At 27.7% G+C, this 19,143-nt stretch overlaps 1 long non-coding RNA gene across 1 annotated transcript; it reads left to right on the forward strand.

The window, feature by feature from the left end:
- Positions 1 to 621: 621 nt before the first annotated feature.
- Positions 622 to 5,256, forward strand: LOC147816180 (uncharacterized). The gene is made up of 2 exons (XR_015431859.1): positions 622 to 947; positions 4,099 to 5,256. It is a non-coding gene; the product is annotated as an uncharacterized LOC147816180 (long non-coding RNA).
- Positions 5,257 to 19,143: the final 13,887 nt, after the last annotated feature.

The following is a 19,143-nucleotide window of genomic DNA, read 5'->3' on the forward strand; positions in this document are numbered from 1 at the left end:
CAATTCTCCTTGCTGCAATTTCGGGAAACTAACCTTCTTGAAATCTCGGCCATTTCGGTGTTGCTGAAATTACATACATTTGAAGACTTGAGTGCTCAATTTAGGCTATTGAACCTTTATCAAGTAGAAGGACAGATAGAAAAGTTTAGTGAAAGACATCACGATGTTGTAGTTCATTTACGTCACACTAGAGTTGCACAATAGGCTATTGGTGACGGTCTGGGAAACATCCTTGAGAATGATCCTAAGACATGCAATCACAATTTTGATCCTTTGCAGAGGGGATGGCATTCCCTCTTCCGATGACATGCACGCAAAGTCGAGTACTTTACGGTAGAACAGTTTAACGAGGACCAATACCGCACACCCTCTGTCCCTACACAGACTGATCCAAGTGGTCACCCACCCGAACACTGATCGCAACCTGTGATGCTTGAAGCACATCACGAAGAAGACATTCAGGGTTACGAACCTGAAATCTTCACGATTCGCACAGCCTATTGCGGGTGATACCACTCGGCTAGGAAGGCCCCTTTTCAAATTTAAATTTTTGTCTAAAATAATCGTTATCGGCATTTTTATGGAGTATATATATGTCCGAAGTCGAGAGTTTGTTCCTCTGTCCTAAGATTTTGCGACCAGGTTGTGACTGTCTGGAGTTTTTCCATCGAAATTGTTATTTTTTCTAGCAAATGGTTGTAGTTATATACGATAATTTTGACGCTTTTTTCTTACATATATATTCAATGTATATGGTGTGCGTATATTTTAGATGAGTGGTTTTGATCGAACTTTATGTACTTTCAAAAATGAAAAGATATCTGACAGTTTATCTTAAATCGAAAAAAAATTTATCTTGAATCGAATATTCCGTAGAATCTTCCAGATCGCAGATGAATTATTAAATTTGCCAGTGCGAAAGTGTATTTCAACAGCATCCTCTTCCGGTAAGTGATATATTCAATTAATTATTTTCAAAAAAACTTTTCGCATTTTTGTTTAAATGATAATTTAAATAATTTACTGACTTGTTGTCCTCATTTATTTTTCTCACTGAGGCCGTTTTACTAACAGGCAACTTTGAAATAGCTGAATAGACGATAAAGCTCTACGTTGCACTGTGGGCCAGAAGATTATGATCTTTGGCCAAAAGAAAAAAATTATTTTTCAACCAGAATATGCGTAGGCAGTTTTAATATATCCCAAATTAAGTATTCATAATCATTCCAAAGATTATGATTTACTTTTTGGACCGACGAGAGTACAATTTATTGAAAAATATGTTAACAAAAATTGTTTTAAATGTAACTTTTTAATTTTTATTTCATAAATATATATATGGGTCATTCTCACAAAAACAGTCATTTTCATGTCCCCAGTATATTTTATGTTTGTTTTACAACTTACGAAAAAAAAAATTTCAGGGAAAGTGTCCTTCAGAATACAAGCTAACAAAAGAATGAAAATAAAATTATCAATTTTTATTTTTTATTAATTTTAGGTAATAAAAATATACCAATATGTCATTCCCTCACTTGTCCCCACTGCTGATTTAAAAAAAGAAAAAAATTGCTTCTGAAATAAAATTTTTTTTTTTACAAATTTGTGTTTTTTATTTGAGAATATTGAAATATAGATTTCAGAAAATAAATTTTAAATTTAATTTCTGATAAAAATATTAACACAGCACTATTTTAAACTTTGTCCCCAGTGTTTCGCGTCATTCCCTCACAACAATGTTCTTATCACCTGCAATCATCTTAGAATAAAAATATTTTAATAAAAACTTCAGAAGTTAACAACTGACATCATAGAACAAAATTGCAGTATGTTTCCATCTTCAACTTAAAGAAACTTTGCTGTGGAATAAATTTGAATGAATCAAACCAGGTAAAATTTTTTACATTTGTCATTCCCTCATGTCGTTTTTTAGAGTAAAATAAAATACAACTTCATCGAGAAAGTGGATAATTATATGTTGCTTTCTTGTATGAATATAATTGTATGTGATTGACTTCAGAAATTAATAAAGCCTAACTGTTATTTTTAAATTTTATTGAATTCGTCATTCCCTCACTAGTGTATAAAGTGAGGGAATGACGCTGAAGTGAGGGAATGATTCAATATGAGTATATTATTAAATTTTTTTTTGTTCAATCGTGCCAGCCAATTTTATTTCCCAAACCTGTAAAAACTATTAAATATATAAGACTAAATTATAATAAATATTAGATATACTTAGTATGTTATCATTTTCAAACTTTAGGTAGATATAACTTAGACAAAAACATGTATTAAAATAAAATATCATTCCCTCACTATTAGTGTCAGTCCCTCACTTTTTAAATAGTGAAAATAACTAATTTACTTATTAATTAATTTGAAAAATAAATTAATAAATTAATAAATTGATTTATTAAACTAATTAATTTATTTATTAAATTAATTAATTAATTATTAATTATTATAAATTAATAATTATAAATTAATTGTTTAAAAAATTAATTAATTTAAATATTAAGTATAATTTATAGGATATATACTTTCTTTATAATGCCATTACATATTTCTATTAATATGGAAAGTTTCAGAGCTTTTTATTCACTTTACTTTTTTGGGATTTTATGAACTGAAAAATGACAGTTTTCGTGAGAATGACCCATATAGGAATTTTACCTTACTGTTACACTTTTATCAGAGTAATTAGTTAGTGTTAAATTATAATACAATTTTTCAATTTGTTGGATAAGTTAATACTCTTGACAAACTTATAGTTTATATCTTATCATTTGACATTTTACAATGTTTGAATGATTTTCGAAACTTAGTTCCAAAAAGTTCCACGAGATAATTAGCTAAATTTTTTTTTGTTGTCGTCTTTGATGTTTCTTTCGAAAAAATATGCCCCATTTTGCCCGTATTGCAAAGGTGGACTAAATATACCGAAAAACAAAAGTTGTGTTTTTTTTTTCTTCAGGTTTTTGCGTTATTTTCTAATGTGATTTATTTTGTAATTACTTCGGAAATAAAACTTTGCTTTTCATTTATAATATAAAATTACGAAAACTATTATATTTTCATTGTTATATTATTTAAACGTGCTGTATTATTTTTTTACTTTTGCTCGCCATATTTCAGCTGCCATTTTGTTTCACAATTGTATTTTTGAGTTCAACTTATATTGCTTTAATGTTGTCGTCTTGCATTGAATCCTGAATTTATAAACAAATCAGAAACTCTGCCAAAAAAGCGAATTGTGATATTTTTTATTCAAAATATCGTTAAAAATTGAGTAGAAAGAAAATAAAATAGACAGATTTAAATAAAAGTATAGCCTTCATGCACAACGCTTAAAGGAGTGGCTTAATAAGACATATATTTCAAAAATACAGCAAGAATGTGGCTATTCGAGTTTTTTTAAACTAAGTTGTTTCTTGGATCTAGCACTGACTTTTTCGGTTTTTATAGAACGAACAGGTTTTCTTTAGAAATAAGATTTTCACTCGAAAAATTAAACTTAGAGCAAACAAGTAATAATTAAAAAATGGTGTCTTTTTTTTAACTATTTCAATAAAAACTATGCTTATTAAATTATAATGTGCTTATAAAAGCTATATACTTATAATTGCACACGTGCTTATTATACTTTGTACAGTGATCTTTGTAAGAATCAATTATGATAATTAAACAATTAGGTAGCGACATTAAACACAAACTTATGCTCTTAGAATATACCTTTTTATAGTTTTGTAATCGAAATTTGGGTGGTACTCAATCTCAAATCCTTTTAATGATTTGTTTTCTTTTCGGTGCATTACCTTAGGTAAAGTTAATTGAAAACTTTTGGTGCACAATAGTTTTGAAAACTAGTGTATCAAAAGATAATCTTATACAACGAATAGCTTTGAATATGTTAGTGGTTGAAAAATTCGGTAAAAAACAAATTTTTTTATTTTATTTTAAACTCAAACTTTAAAATACAAAATTTAAGCTAAATCGATGGAATAGTGATAAATTTTAAGTTTTTCAAATTAAGGTTTTTAAACTATACATGAATTAAGTTTTTCTTCGTTACTAATGAATGTCCTTTTCTTACAGCTTCACTACCATTTTCGTCCAGAGTGCTGTCTTTAGTTCTTCTATCAGAATCACCAGAAATCTGTCTATCTATAAATTCCCGTCGATAGACAGAGCAACGACAACAGAGCAATAGTTCATGGAAGTCTACTTGCAATAAAGTTTTGCTACACCCTACAATAAGTTAGTTTACATTTTTCTTCGAACTTAAAAATTATTTCGCAGCTGTATTGATGCATTTTTACAAAACATTGTTTTAGAGAATTGACAACTGTTTCAAAATATTTATTCAAAATATACTATTTCAGTTGATGTTTTTTGTACAGTATAAAGTACGGAGGCAAATATGTTACTCGAACTAATTGTTTCCTGTTTTGATCTACATATCAGTATGCTTCTGCCCTTTTATCAGTTCAGAACTAGTTAAGAAATGAAAAGGAAGTCAAATAACTGACAGTTAAAAAATTTGTTAAACCTATGCATTCCTGTAAATTAAGTCGTATCTATTCTAATGTTAAAATCTCTTAAAATAATTGTAACTTTTTGAAATTTTAAATCTACCTTTTCAAAAAAATTTTAAATAATTTTCAGAAATGAAATCTTTAATTTGCAAATAGTTTGACTGAAAATCATAAGTTGGACTTCTACTTGTTTCTTATATTAGTGGTTCAAGTCTTTATTTAGTTAATTCTACGATAAATGCTGGAAGGTATAGTAAGATGAATTGGCGCATTGAAACTGTAATCTATGTTAATTTCAACGTTAAAACATTTCAGTCGTCATAGACAGTTGAATAAGCAAAGAAATTTATAAATTTAAATAAAAGTTTAAAAAAATTGCAAATCTTACATTTTAATTTCTTTAAAAATACAAATCTAAATTTTTTTAAAAGCTTGAAACGGGAAAGATAAAAATCTTAATGTTTTTGCATTTAAACATGCAGGTTGGGTAAAAATAATTTCTAAAAATTAAATTTTTAAGAAAAGTGAATTTAGATTTACTGGTTCTCTAACTTAAATCCAAAATTCCAACTCAATATGGCATTGTTTCTCTTTATTTTAAATGTGGATACAGATAAATAAATTGCTGCATTAAACGGAAATTTACTATATTAGAATAGTAAGTTTAAAAATTGTGATTCAATAGTAAAATATAATGGTTATAAGTAATGGAAAAAAACTAAAGGGATAAAACTTAAATTGTAAAAATAGAATAATATTAAATTTAAAAATTAGATAAACTTACTATTAAACAGTAAAATGATAGAGAAATAAAATATATAAATACGTTCACCGTAAGGGATAACAAAATTCAAATTTTCCAAGGACTAGAAACCACTTTTTGTAATCTATATTGTGTAATCGGCAATCTAATATAAAGTATTAACATTTATAAAATTACATAATGGCTATTTAATATTTCCAAAATTAAAAATGATCTAAAACATTTAGATGTTTATAATTTAAACAGAGCAGAAACATTCTATCATTTAGATTAGAAATCTACTGTAATCTGGAAATCTCAAACATTATCTTCATATGTTTTCCTTGTTTCTGCGACTTCCCAAATAGTTGGCAGTGGTAAATTTCTTAGATTCGCCGAAGTAATTTTAGTTTTAACAGACCCCTCCTTTTTCAATTCTTCGACACAGAATTTTCATTAAACCAATTTGCACTTTTTCATTTTGCATTTAGGCCAAAACAAGTGAAAAACGTATTTAACTCTTTAATAATTTATAGTTATAAAATACAGCGTAAAACACCGGTGACTTTTTGGCGACTCACTGCTCAATACGACTCACTTCTAAATCTAAAAAGGTTATTCATCCTTAAAAGATCTTAAATGCACTTGATAAATTTTTCAATGAGAACTTTTTTGTATTTTATAAAGTGTTTATGTAATTTCAATAATCTAACATATTTATTTAGTAACTAGTTTACTTTTTTTTATTAAGATATAGCAAAATGTTTTGCTTGTAATCAGCTTCAAAAAATAGATATAGGGCGCAAGTAAATATCGGAAGAAGCTTAATGAAAACGATTACTAATTCGACATACTTAACAAAACACTAGAAATGTAAAACTAAACGCACGGATTTTTTGCAACCACTGATTAAATAACTAAGAGCTACAGTATCTGTACTTTCAATGTAATGTCTAAGGACGAACTTTCTAATGTTCTGCACCACTAAAGTTTTCAATCTAAATTCGTAGCTTCGGAAAGGGCTAATAAAGTGTGTTTAAGAATATTCTAGATCATTTTTAAATCAAAATTCTATTTTTTCTGTCTAAAAAAGTTTAAAGAATTATCAGGATTTACCCTTATTCTAAGCACCACAGTGACTTGGAGTTTTTGCTTTTTTTTTCCACCTCCACGCATATTAAAAATTTATTTGCTCTCATTTTAGAGTTTTCAAAGATTTAATAGAACCTGAAAAGCTTTGCAAGTGGATAATTGTTTTAAGTTAGTAAATAAATTTTTAATATTTTCGTTTAACTTTAAATCTTTTGGTGGCGAAAGAAAATATTGGCAAATAAGAGAAAGTATGAAGTGAAGACTGAAAAAGATGAAATAAAATTGCGCTTTATTTAAATATCTTAACAAGATTCAGTAATGTTTAGTTGGATTTTTCTAAGTTTCTAAATATATTCAGTTTATCTACGTAAAGTTTAATTTTTACGTCCCTTACGTTTCAGATAAAAGTATTTAATAGGGGGAAATCTTTATGAAAATTGAAATTCTTATTAAGTGGCTTCTGAATTCTTCAGAAGAGATTCAAATCTTGTTTCGCTCTGAGTAAATTACTAACAAGTAACTCTAACTTATCCTAACAGAAAGCTAACACTAACTTATTTCAGAAGCAAAATAAGATTTGATTTGCGTGGAATATTTAACATAGGATTGGAATACGGATTTCTTATTATAAAGAAAATTAATCATAAAAATTGCTGAAATTTGTAAATTCTGAAGATTATGAATTAGATTATCTGTTTATTTCCAAACTATATAGTTACAATATCTAGTTTAAAGCAAATATTTTTAGAAATGACTAAAATATTGATTATTTAAAAATGCTTAGGTAAAAATTAGATCACTAGCCTTTATAAATGGTGCTGGATAATCTCAAATTTTGAACCAGTTTTAATTTGTAAGAATGTTAAATTATTCTGTAATTTTAGATTTTTATTTAAAGATACTGAATTATCTAATTTATTTTACTGGTAGATTAACTTCATACCTTGAAACAGCATTTACTTGAATTTCTTATTTGCCTCAATATGTTCAGATTGCTTTTTTGTTGAGAAAAATAAAAAGTGGAATTCTAGTCACTGTGGTCGTAGTAGATATGTTATTCATAAATTGTTCCTTTAAAGTGCAAATTTCTTGATCTTTTATTTTTTCTCAACAAAGACTTGATTTTCAATATCAAACATTTCTACGTCGTTGGTCATACGAAATTCAGAAAAATTTAGGAATAATGAAACACGTACAACCATAATATAAAGTTAAATAATATCAAAGGGTCTAGAATTTTTGAATTAACTCTGTAGTACTAAAATATTAATCTAGGAATTTTATGTTTTAAACTTGTAAGCACGATCTTAAGCACAAAAGTTAAAGCAAGAAAATGCAAAATTAGCTGAAAAAAAGTAACTAAAGTAGTTAAGACCCTGTCTTTGATCAGAAATTTACTTCCATCAAGGAACTTAATTTTAGACGCCTGCTTTTCATAATTTCAATCTTAAGAATCCATAACTTCAGTTTAATTCTAAAATTAATTATGACTTTTTTCTCCTAAAAACCAGCAATCATTGTCTTCACAAAGATTAGTAAAAATACGAAAATTTTATCTCCAGAAATGTATCGGAAGAATTTTCAGGATTTCTAAAAATCCGGAATAAGCCTTTGTTAAAGAACGAACGCCAGTTTCACAGAACAATATTTATGTAGGATTCTCCTTTACATATTTCTGAGAGCGAGGTTTAAATAAGTTTTTAATTTCTTTTTAATTCACATTTGAAGTTTCTGCTAAAGTGACGGGATCTTAAGAAAAGGTTGCTAAGTATAAGTATTTGGGTACTGCTACAAAAATTTTAAGTAGAATGAATAAAATTTTATTTTAAATCAAACATGAGCATGCACTGATTTTGCATGAAAAGCAGTGTTTTTCAGAAACTAGTGTGGGAAGTGTGCTGACTATTTTCCGCAGAACAGAAGCTTCACTGTCAAAGTATAAACTGTTATTTTAAATACGAGCTTTCAATTAACTTTTACTTAAACAGAGCCTTGAAAAAGCAGGAATTACGATAAAGTTTTCGTTCAGTTTGCGGCATTAAATAAGAGTAGAAGTTATCTAAATTTCACATTTAAAATCTAATCTCCAATTTTAATTTCAATGGGTTTTTGACGTATTAATGTAATTTAGTTTGCATTAAATAAGAAAGGAATTTTTTTTTTTTTAAAGAAGCAAAATTATGAAGTTCAATTATCAGATTTTCAGTCATTGGTTTTGCATATCGTTTCAAATCTCCAACTGAGACACTTTACATATTGAATGTGTAACAGATTATAGTGTATTAGTAGTTTCTACTGATTTGCTTTAAAATACTTTTTTAAAAGAAAAGGTATGAATTTTATCAGAAGGATTCAGGGTAATTGTAATTTTTCAAAATTTAACTTTTTTAAACATTCTGTAATTTATAAATTTATATTAATGTTCTTTCATTGCTATAAAGAAAGATAATAGAACGAAAATTGGGTATTGTCAAGAGATAAGGAATTATATTGTATAATACAAAGTAATCTGTTTCCAACTCAAATTAGAACTTTCAGTCAATGTTCAATTTCTATTTTCAACATCTTTGTTTTTTTCCCATTTAGTTAAGAATTTATGCTTGTTAATGTGCGACCTATAAATGTTGTGTAGTCAAAAATTCTGTTTAAAATGTGTAGATTACTGTCTGGAGGAAGACCATAATTTGTATTAAAGTTTATTTTGTACTTTCTTTGAATGTTGTGGAAATTTCTTAATATTTTCAATGGTTTGAAATGCTTGTTTTCCAGTACGAAGAATCTTTTCTTTCAGTAGTGAGAACTTAATTTTGTTTAAATTATCCATTTCATCTATTAGTTTTTCAAATGCTGAATCCTTTCTAAATGTTAAACTAAAGAACTAAAATTTAAAGGGACTTTATAAATCTTTTTTTCTCTCGAAAATAACGAATTTTCTACATTTAAATTAGCTTCTATTTCTAAATAGTCCCGATAAACGTCAATAAAATTTAATAACAAGAAGTTTCAGAAAAAGTCATTAACTATTACTGCGATTAGTTAAGGAAAGATGGGTTGTTTTAACTGTTAGTGGAAATGAATAGTCGTTTCGTAACTCTTAAATTACCATGCGTTTCGGTTTTCCCGTCCTAAAAATGGACACGCGATTCTCCGTAATTTCTATAAAATACGATAATCTCTGGGTCAAGCTATTCCTTTCTTTGGCGAATTTGACTTATTTAATCCCTGTTCGATGAGTAAATCTTCCATGTCAATCTCGTTTCTGTTACAGAAAATCGAATAACGGTCCCTTAATAGTTTTTTTAGTGCGCAGCATTTGCATTAGATGGAAAGGAAACGGCGAAAAACTCCAATGGTTAGCCGAACTGTTATCAGATCCTAAATTTTTAATACTGAAAGCAACTTTTCTTCCCTTGAAAGAAAGCCTAAATTTAGTGAATGTCATACCGAAATGAGAATTGCTGAATTAATGCAACATAGGACAATATAAAACTGGAACTTGCAAGTAACGATCAGAAGTTTTGAAGTGACTGGGAGAATGTGATGCATGAAGTGGAAGTGGTAGACGGCCGCTACCGCTTTTGCTTTGTGTTTCACACTCTTTCAGCCGTTTCGGAACTTCACGATTCACTTATTCAAATTTCTGTTTTTGGACAATTCGGCTTCGTGCTGTGTTAGGACAATATAAAACAGGATCTTGCAAGTAATGACCAGAAGTTTTGAATTGACTGGGAGAATGTGATGCATGAAGTGGAAGTGGTAGACGGCCGCTACCGCTTTTGCTTTGTGTTTCACACTCTTTCAGCCGTTTCCGAACTTCACAATTCACTTATTCAAATGTCTGTTTCTCGACAATTCGGCTTCGTGCCGTGTTTTCATATTTCGTAGAAGTATGAAAACAAATGTTCAAGGGATAGAGCGCTTGCCTCTTATTTAGGTGACTCTAATTCAAATCCTAGAGATGACCTGGTCGATTTGAATTAGGCTTGCGGCTCTCCCAGACTCCAGTTTTAACGTAAAATAAACTCGGTGATAAAAGGGATCATGGGCTTGAATCCCCTTCTCAGGCTACCTATTGGAGATTTTCGTTGCTTTTTTGTCGATTTGCATATTCGGATCACTTTACTGTAACGTTAAAACTTAACAAAAATTCGGTTAGTTCTTCAAAAGTTCGGTTAGTTATCACTTAAGACTATTTCAGTGCTTGATAAACGTTTGTCTTTCGGGTATGATTTCAAATTACGAAGCTACAAAGTTTAACATTGATAATTAAAACCCCGAAAATTTTATAAAATGAAATTAATAAATTAAGAAGTGAGTTTATTTTAAATTTTAGTTGGAAAGTAAGCGAAATATCACTTTTCACTGAATTAAATTAGTAAATTTAGTCAAAAATTTTTTTGTTTTAATGCATGGAAAGCTTGCAATTTAATTTTACTAATGTTTAATTCGAAAAAGTAGGAAAACAAATTAAATAGAACTTTTTTTCTGTTTCCCTAATTCTGGTTTTTGAACGAACTTTAAATTTTAGTTCTTGTAAAGTTTTCTCTTAAATCATTTATATGTAGTGCTAAATTTAATCAAAATTGCATGTATAACTAAATTTAACATTTACATGTGAAGTTTCGTTTTGAACTCTTTTTGGCAATAGAAATTTTTTTCATTGGTAGTCTTGTATATTAGAACTTGTACTATACGTATGACGGAATTTGTGAACTGTTTATTTCGATGTTATAATTTGTGCCAATTTTTCTCAGTTTTGATGTGCATTTTTAAAATGAGGAAGCAATAAATTAGTCTTGTAAGTATTGATGTGTATTTAATGGTGTTTCTCAAAACAAAACTGTCAAATCAAACTGTCACTTTAAATGCGAGCTTTCAATTAACTTTTATTAAAACTGAGCCTTAAGAGCTAGAATTGCGGGAAAGTTTTTATCTCAACTGTGGAATAAAATATATTCTAAATCTAACATTTAAGAAAAAATCTTGAACGATCCTTTTATTTACTTTAAATGAGGATCCTGTAATTTACCTTTTTAAATAAGAAAGGAATTTTTAAAAACAAAATGAAGTAAATTTATCAGATTCAGATCATTGATTTTACATATGTTGTTTCAATTCTTCAATTGAGACACTTTACATATTGAATGTGTAACAGATTATAGGGTGTTAGTAGTGTTTCTATAGATTTTCTTTAAAATACTGCTTTTATAAGAAAAGGCATGAATTTGATCTCACGGATTCAGCGTAATTGGAATTTTTCAAATTTACCTTTTCTTTTTTTTTTTAAACAGTCTGAAATTTATAAATTTCTATTAATGTTCTTTCCTGCTATAGAGAAAAATAAAAGAACAAAAATGTGGATATTCAAGAGAGATAAGGAATTAAATTGTAGTAATACAAAGTAATCTGTTTCCAACTCAAATAACTTTCAGTCAATGTTTAATTTGTATTTTCAACATCTTGTTTGTTTTTGTTGTGAATTTATATGCTTCTTAGTGTACGACCTATAAATGTTGTGTTGAACCAAAAATTCAATAGAAAGTAAACCACTGTTTGGAGGAAGACTTAAATTTGTATAAGTTTATTTTATAATTTCATTAAATGTTTAGGAGATTGCTTATAATAGAAAATGGAATTAATAATTGTTTCCAGTACGAAGTATCTTTTTCTTTCAGCACTTTATTTTGTTTCAATTATCCATTTCATATTCTAGTTTTTTTAAAAATGCTGAATCCTTGCTAAATGTGACGTTAAGACTTAACAAAAGTTCGGCTAGTTTTCCAAAGTTATCACCCAAGACTTTTCCAGAGTTTGAGAAACGTTTGTCTTTTGGGTATGATTCAAAATTACGAGGCTAAAAAGTTTAACATGGATAATTGAAACCTCGAAAATTTTATAAAATGAAATTAGTAACTGAAATTAATAAATTAAGTGATAGTTTATTTTAAATTTTAGTTGGAAAACAATCGAAATATCACTTTTCACCGAATTAATTTAGTCTCTTAATAAAAATCATTTTGTAATAATGAGTATAAAAAGCTTGCAATTTATTCTTACTAATCTAATATGTTTAATTAATAAAAGTGCGAAAAGAAATTCATTTAAATAGAATTTTGTTTCTGTTTCCCGAATTCTAGTTTTTGAACGAACTTTAAATTTTAGTTCTTGTAAACTGTAAAGGTTTCTCTTAAATCATTTATATGTAGTAGTGCTAAATTTCTTCAAAATTGCATGTATAACTAAATTAGTATTTACAAATGTGAATTTTTGTTTGGCCTCTGCTTGGCAATAGAATTTTTTTTAGCATTGGTAGTCCTGTATATTAGAACTTGTACTGAATGTATGCTGGAATTTGTGAGCGTTTTATTTCTGTTATAATTTGTGACTTTCTCTTAGTTTTGATGTACATTTAAAATGAGGAACTAATAAATTAGTCTTGTATGTATTAATGTGTATTTAATGGTTTTTCTTAAAATATTCAGAAATCTTACTTCCGTGGGAGCCGTTTCAAATAGTATTTACTATTTTACTTTTACTCTTTATTTTAAACTTAAGAACAAATCTGTTTGAAACACTAGTTGCTATGTACACCGCACAAAAATAAAATTGCTAATCCTAATACCAACTGCACAATGGATCTTCTTAGCCCTTATTTAGCATCAAATTTTAGGATTACAAAAGAAATCTGGAAAGTATATATGGTAGTTCATAAATTTAGTTGATGCTTAATTCACTTTTGCTCATTTACCTTATATCTAACTTTTAAGACTATCAAAATTTTACCAAAGATCATAAAATTAAAGTTAATAACTAGTGTTACATGTAACTTCATTTAATACACGTGAAATTTTAATTTATCATTCTTTTAATTGATAACTTTTCAGAAAAGTTGGTTCAATGTTGAACCAAAGTAGATTCCTTAACCACAATATTGCATACTAATTTGAACTATCAAAGGCTTAAATTTGATACATAAATTTTGAGCGTATTGAACAGTTCATAATGTGACTAAGCATAAAAATCACGCAAAAAAATCTTAAAATGATTATTCACTACGAATCAAGCATCTGCAGTGTTTATTTTGTTGACAGGTTTGAATCTGTTTTAGAGATTAATTTCTGAAATTGTAGATACCTTAAAAATGTTCAAGGAAACATACGTTTGAGTAGAGTTTTATCCTCAAATTGAAAGAATTTTTCTTTCAAAATGCATATTGCAATAAGTCATTGAGCTATCGTTTTGTAATTACTTTTGATAAAAATTTCTTCAAAATTAAATTCCTGTGATTTTGTGTCCATGCAAAAATTACAATTTAGTAATCAAAATAAAGTCTAATTTCTTGGAGGGAAAATTCACATTTCTAATTTACTTAAAGAAACCTGCGAAATTTGAAGGAATTAGGAACTTTCGATTCACACTTTTTACCTTTCTAATTCTTTAATTTGCATGTTTAAGTGTTTTCCTTTAACATAATATCGATAAATTTTATTTTTCAACCTAAACATAACATTTCGAGTTTAAATTCCTTCTTATAGCTAGCTACGTGAAGCTTAGTGTACGGCTTTGAATATCTTTAATATGCATAAAATGCATGGAAGTTAATATCAACATTCATTGCAATATGCGAGTGTTATTGCTCGTTATTTCATCAGATGCAGCTCAAATGGTATAGTTAAAATTCGATAACTTACTGAGAAATAATAACTAAAATAGTATTTTGAAATTGCTAAGTTTGAAATGAGTATAAAGAGTTGGAAAATTAAACTGGATTGAACTCGTAAACAAAGAAAGGGAACTATAAATTTAAGCAACATTCAAAACGTTTACAAACATCTCAATTTCTACATCAATGAATACTTTTAAAGCAGTGAAAAGTATGTTTTAGGAACACTTGCGGCGCTTAAGAGTTCTATAAATGTTTTGTTACTACCTTTATAGAATGAGTTTGAAAGCGGTTTAAACTATGTATTTACGTAACATCAAACATGTTTATGGAAAACAGAAAGCGGTTCAACAACTAAGCAACAAACTATGTTAATTCTTCTGATCTATATGAATAAATGTCCTTTTTGTTAAACATACAACTGGTTTAGACAACTAATAAAACTAATTGCACTTTTATGCTCTCAAACGATAAAATCCATGTACACTAGTATTATACTGTATCTGGTAATGACAGTTTTTAGTAATTCCGAAAGAATTAATCGCATTTGACATTCGCCATGTCTTACTGTTTTGATGAGCAATAAAACGGTAGTCCATGATTGAAGTCATAATTTTCAATAACTTCGATTACCTCTTTTTTGCTATACCATTGTCAAAAGTAAAACTACATTGGATAAACATATACCCGAAATACAGAAACTTATTTATAGATCACATTACATTTTACTTTTAAATAACAAAGTGTTATAATATAATTAAAGCATAAAATAATTATTTGTGCAATATTGCTTGAATTGAGATTAATATTTACAAGAAAAAGCGCAATTAAAAACTAGTAAATAAAATATTTGGGGGAGAGTCGGGTAGCCCCGCCCAGGGCCTGATTATAGCCTAGGCCCAATAGGTATGGGCCTAGGGCCCACAATTTCTGAGGGGCCTCAAATTAGTAAAAACGCTAATTAAAGGTGGGCTAGCTATGTCTTGATTTAAGTACTAAATAAAAAATAACTCACCTAATCAGTGACTTTTAGCAAAAATCACTGATTTCAATTGTTTGTGATCACCAAACTGTTTTTTATTCTGACATAACATTGTATTGTTCTTATATTGCTTTAATTTATAGATACGTAAACTTTCTTAGAAAAATAATCTTCAATTGTCTGCTTTTAAAATTTCTCAGAATGTTTCTCTTGAATCATGCAGTTTAATGGATTCTTTTTCATTATTATGACTACTCTTCAGTAATTTAATTTCAAAATATTCTGTAAGGGGTCCAGAAAATTTGGTGGACCTTGGGCCTGAATTTGTCTTGATCGGTCCCTGGCCCCGCCCACTTAAGGAGTATTGCTTATATTTTTGTATAATATCGAGTAATAATCAATATTTTTGTATGTTTCTATTGTTTTATCATCTAATTAAATAATGCAAAGAGAATAAACCAAAAAAAGAATAGTTTAACTTAAAAAAATAGAAATTTAAAGAAACATGTTTTTCAGTTATTTTCAAAATGTGTCGGGTAGCCCCGCCCAGTTACAAAAATTATGTTTCTTGACTGTTTTTTCTGGTGTAAATGAAAATAACTAATGTATTGACAATAAATAAACCCCGTTTATCATTTTTATCACAAAATTATTTTATTTATTACATATTTATGTACTTTTAGTGAATTCTATCATTTAATAACAATCATTTAATAACAACTCTATTTGTTGTTAAAAATGCATATTACATTCAAATTTGAAGTAATAAAATAATCTTTGCAACCGTACATTTATCGACGAAATAAAATTGGGCGGTGATACCCGGCATTCATGTGAGCGGGGTTACCTGAAATTCGATTTTTTTTTTTTGTAAATTTGTAATTACTTGAACAATTTTTCACACATAAACTTCTTTCTTTGTGCAAATTAAACTTAAGACTACATACTTTAATGCCGTATGCATAGAAAAAATTATTCTTTTTTAGTATTAAAATGAAATTGAATCGAACATTCAACCAATTTTTCTTAATTTCATGACTACTGTATTCAACATATTTTCAAAACTATTATTTACCATGTTAACAGCTGCATAAATACTTGAAACTTTGAAAATAATCTTTTTTTTAATATAACAATGACCGATGGCCCATTGACTTGAAAAAATATTCTATACATATGAAATTGACAGTGGGCGGGGGTACCCGACTCTTCCTTGCATAAGAGGGAAGTAGAACTTTATATTTTTTAAGGATGCAAGTTAAAATAAAACATTTTAAATTACTAGAATATATTTGAACTAAAATACGTGATGTGGTACTTGTTACCTCTCCCTCGAAATTAATCTTCTCAAGTCTTTGCATCTTTGTTGACGGCCTCTTATTAATATTACTTTTAGTAAAACCTTGCATAATTTTAACCTAATTTAAGAAGGAACATCACTTAACAAATTGTTTTAAACAAAACAAATTTATAAAGTACCTATTTTTTTGTTGGTAAGCATATCTAATATTTGAAATTTTTTTGTTTTACTTGATTCTACTCACAAACATTTGAAATACAAAATAAGTTGAATTGTTGAGTTCATGAATATTTTTATAAGTCTTACTTTTTTTTCTTGGCGAAATTAAAAATGTATAGCAATTTTTTTTATGTAGTAGCTTTGCTAAATAATTAAGTTTACTTTTTTTTAACACTTGGATGTTTTTATGGAACATTCATTATTCCAGTAATAAAAACCCAAAGTAAATATTTTTTGTTTCGAATAAATCAGTAGTTATTATGTATATCTTGTGGTTTTTTAGGGGGTGTAAAAAAAGATGAAGTACTAAGCTTTTTTAGTAGAAAAAAGTAAAAGCTCATAAATTGGTCGTATATTATATGCTATTTTATTATGATTGCATTATACTATCTTTAAAGAATCATTTCTTTCTACACATGCAAATAACATTTTGCATGTGTAGAAAAAATACACATGCAAATATATGCAAATAACATTTTGCTCAATATTTAATAAAAGGTTTTCAGTGAGAAGCAAGTTAAAACATTTTAAAATATTAAGACCCAAAAACCTTTATGAATTGACCTTTGAATTCGATAATTTAACTGATAATAAAAAAAAACACAAAATTCGTAGCAGATTTTAAGTAAACGATTGTTTAAAAAATAATAATAAAGGACTTTATATAAAAAATGTAGAAACTTCAAAATTTTCAGTATTTATCTGAAATTACTGTTCAAAATATATTCCTTCAAAGGAATTTTTTTTGAAATTAAACACAATTACTATATGTTTACAGTTACTAGAAAATAATATTGCGTAGGGAGAAAAATATCAATTTCGTTTAGTTACCGTAATCAAAACTAAACTTAATGAAACAGAACGAAATAAAGAAGCCGGTGAGATTATTAAATCATCATACCTGTAAATGACTACTAAATATATCAGTTAAGACCAGCATTTTTAAACGGATTGAGAGCCTTTTAATATATTTTTCTTGAATCACGAGAAGTTGATTAAACAGTATAAGTATAATTTAAGTATAGGTTTTTATTCAAATCAGTTCTTTGATCTCTTAGTTTCTTTAGATCCTGTTCTGTCGTTTGTGTAATCAAAATGCAAAACCTACTAACAGATCAGGGTGCGTAGAAAAATCATTCAACAAAAAAATAAGCACCTTTTAAGTACAATATACATTAACAAAATGCAAAATAATTTTCAAAGACTTTACATAATCATGATAAAATAACTAGTTTCAGACGATGAACTCTTTTTCTTGATTATTACATCAAGAAAAGAAAGATCAGATAAAATATTAAGTTAATCTTGTTATAATTTTTATTTTACAAGGTTGTTATAATTATTTGCATTGTTAAAATTATATGTTAGAACTTTTCAGTTAAGTAATTACTGTCAGTATTTTACAAAATATGCATTTTATTAATATTTAAAAAAATAGTTACATCTTGTATTTGTTGCTCCCATTTGTTAAGTTATTATTTAAATCTCTCAGAAAAAAAAAAAATTCTACAGATTTTTGGACATTTTTCTTAACTTCAAAATGTTTCGATGTGTTAATGCTTTAAAATTAATATTATTGACAGTTAAAGGTTATTTTCTAAAAAAATAATAGTACCTTAAATTTTGCCATTCCTGTAAGATACTTTTTAACCTATTTTATGTATGAATAGTCTAAGGAGTAAAGTATATATTTATTGTATGAGCATCAGTTTTAATGGAACTGCAAAACAATGTACAGCAGGAAACTGTTTTCTATATTTATATAAAATCACCTGTGCATGGAATTATTGATCCGGAAATCCAAGGTCCAGAAGTGTTAAGAAATAATCAATCACATTCATGTATTAAATTTCTTCATAGTAGTTTAACATTTGAGTGACATAAAATATGCTGTTTGTAAGATTTGAATCAATCAAACTGATTGTTATAACATCTTTGTCAACCCTGTTTGCTCTTTCTGATCTTTCAGCAAATAAATTTCTTGTGACCTAAAAGATAAACCTCCTAAATTTATGAGTAAAAATTCAATGCATATTTGCGCAAAATGCAAATGGTTAAAATTCACCAAACAAAACTAATTCAATTTTCGATTCTCCACTTTTAATAATCTTTCTGTTCAATCGAATCTGTATCTTTTCCCTTTTTTTCCCATCAAAAAATTACAAATAATATTTATGCGAACTATTCTATTGTGGCAGAATATTGTACTATACGCAATGCTTAATGGTTATAACCATTAAGCATTGCGTATAGTTTAGAATTACAATACAGCTATTCAGACGATTTATTTTTTATTTTGCTCAAAGTAATTTTCAAATTTAACTGCTTACAAAGAATTTTTCAAAGAAAAGAACGTTTGAAATATTATAATTCAGTGTAAGAAGTTCTATATAATAGTGTGTTGAATGGCATTAAAATGAAGAAATTCGAAGTCAATATTCTGTATTAAAGCATATAGCCCGATATCTTACCTTAATATTGACCCATAATATTTATATTGGACCACGCATTATATTACCGGGTACTAGTGTACTCTACCAGAGGAAATAATTATTGGCTTACTAGGGGGTACACAATGTGTAAAAGTATAATAATATTGAATGGTGC

Source organism: Parasteatoda tepidariorum, chromosome 2, assembly GCF_982258835.1.
Source record: "Parasteatoda tepidariorum strain Cologne lab strain chromosome 2, Ptep-v5.0, whole genome shotgun sequence".
NCBI classification, from domain to species: domain Eukaryota; kingdom Metazoa; phylum Arthropoda; class Arachnida; order Araneae; family Theridiidae; genus Parasteatoda; species Parasteatoda tepidariorum.